The sequence below is a fragment of the Calidris pugnax genome, unplaced genomic scaffold, assembly GCF_001431845.1.
Source record: "Calidris pugnax isolate Ruff unplaced genomic scaffold, ASM143184v1 scaffold304, whole genome shotgun sequence".
Lineage (NCBI taxonomy): Eukaryota > Metazoa > Chordata > Aves > Charadriiformes > Scolopacidae > Calidris > Calidris pugnax.
The window spans coordinates 476,772-479,462 of record NW_015091068.1 but is presented as its reverse complement, the minus strand read 5'-3'; positions in this window follow the sequence as shown (position 1 = coordinate 479,462).

Sequence of the window (2,691 nt, the reverse complement as noted above, 5' to 3'; positions counted from 1 at the left end):
TTTGGGGGTTTTTTTTTTTTTTTTTTTTGTGGTTGGACTCGATGATCTCGGAGGTCCCTTCCAACCACTACGATTCTGTGATTCTGTGATTCTGGTGAGACCTCATCACAATTTTCCGTTCTCAAAAAGCACTGGAAAGAGGACAGAGGCTCTCTCCTCACAAGAAGCAACATGGAGCAGACAAGGGGCAACAGGTGCAAGTTACAATGGGAGTGGTTTCATCTTGATATGAGAGAGAAACTTTTCCAGTGAAAACAATAGTTCACTGGAACAACCTCCCCAGGGAAACCAGTGGAGTCCCCATCACTAGAGGTTTCATGATGAGACTGGACAGGGTGCTGGATAATTTCATCTAGGCTCTCTTTCCCATGAAAGTCTGGGCCAGATAATCTGTTGTGGTCCCTTCCAACCTGGGTTGGTCTACAATTCTATGATTTTTGAGATTTTTCATAAAGGAAGTTGTGACAAAAGAGATGTAATGTCTGTATAGCTTCTATTTATATCCTCAAAAGAGTCAGGCTTGAAAATGAAGTTGATATACTTCCATACAAAGTTCTTTAAGCTTCTACTGTAGATGAATTATAGCTCATCATCTTCTTTTTTTTTTCCTTCTCTCACTACAAGCTAGTTATTTACTGTTTCTAATATTGAACTTTGAACACTGATTTCTGTCATTTCTGCTTCACATTCTGCTTCACTCTGCAACATCTCAGACATTTCCAGACATCCATTTCTTCCCACTGAAGAACGGGAATTTTCTCTGTCTTTCCACCCTACTTATTTTCTGCGTAACTGAAGCTCCAGTGTGTGATGGAAAAAGTATCCTCTGTATCACTGTCATCTTATTTAAACCATTGCTCAAATGTCATCCTCTCATGTTCACTGTGATGGTAGGAGGAGGATAATTAATTACCTAAGTGCACTTTCAACAACTGTTTATCCTAACATCCCAGCTCACAGTTTTTACCTTCCTGTCCAAAGCTCAGTGAAATGGTACCTTCCCCTTAACTGCAGATTATCTGTCACTGTAGATTTCAGGAAACAGCTTGGAATCCACACTTCCACACTCAAAAAAGACAGTATCATGTTCACAAATAGTGGAACTTCCATCACTCCATAGCAGAAGTAATGACTTTGATTTCCATGGGTTGAAGCTTGATCACAAGTATACCAAGCACTAATAATATAGAGACAGAACTTGGAGAGAGAAAAGCCAGCCATTCATACAAAAAAGACCCCAACAACTCCCCCTAACCTTTACCAGCAGTGCTGTCGTGTGGCTTATGCTCTAGGTCCATGGATTTTAGCTTGTGTCTCTCATAGCCCATATAATGAACATTCTGAACTGCTTTGCATCCCAGAGGATGCATGCAAGTCCTTCATTAGTCATGATCATTAGTGACTTCCTTCCAGAGGTCAGTTCATGTTACCCATCTTTTTTTTTTTCCTGCACCAACATGGAATTCTCTTTTAGGGATACCAGAGCAGATCTCTGAAACACATTTTATTACCAGGCAACATAACACACCAGCTACAGCATGGCACACAAACAACCTGCAGAAATATAAATATTCCATCATTTTAATTTAGTCTGACCTAATTCTTATTGCTTTTTGTATGCAAAGTATGTCCTTACCATTGCCACAGTCCAGTACTCAGCTGAATCTTAGCAGAAGGGTAGGCATGAGAAATTTTGCTCTAGAAGATTAGGGCATTGGCATTTCTTTTCAGCTTGTGTTAACATTCCTGGGAGTTCCTGTTTTACACAGAGGGCAGCAGAAATGCTGCTGCGGCAGAGGCTGGGTGTTCCCTGTCAGAGAGTTAATCGCGGTCCACAGGGTGCACCGATATCTCCAGCATGCCTTGCTCATACTGAGAGCATGGCTGACAACCGCATTTTCAAGCTGCAAATCTCACGGGGAACATTTTTGAATAAAATAATCTGGTCCAAAGAAGTACAAAACTCAGTTTAACTGGAACTGTTGGTATGCTTGTCTGTGTTACCTGTGAGCTTTTCAATATAGCTTATTATATAGCAGTTAGGTCTCTACACGTCTGAGTGTTTCAGTGTTTGCTACATTTCCGTCATCTTCAATATTTACCTTGAATACGACAAAAACTTTCACTGAAGAGTTATCACATTAACTATATCATTGGGCCTAATCTGATCCAATGTGGGAAAAGGTTCTAAAAGATGATCCAAATGGTCTCATCTCAAGCATCAATATATGTTCATATTTTTATATGTCTATTATAAGCATTTTATGAGCAGAAGGCCTGCATGAGAGACTGCATAAGAAACAGTAACAACTGAAGTATAAAAAGAGCATTAAAGGAAAACAAGCAGAAAACAAAAAAAAAAAAATTGCTGTTTTTTACTTCAGAACTGAGGAATTTTCCAGAAAAAAACATCTATTAATAGAGAAAAACGTGAGGAACCCTGTTAATGTAAGGTGTCATTAGTTACTTCAGGTTGCAGGAGAAAAAAATATATTGAACAGTTAACACATCTGTTGCAGCAAGTTACATATACCCAGAAAAAATCCCAGAACAACATGTTGAATTGTTGTAAACATGGCCTGTTGTTTAAATCATGCTTAATAGCAAGGGAATAAAATGTTGTACCTGTGATATTCAACTTTTAAAACTTTACTGACTGTGGGGAAGTAGATCTGCCAGTCTGACATCTGC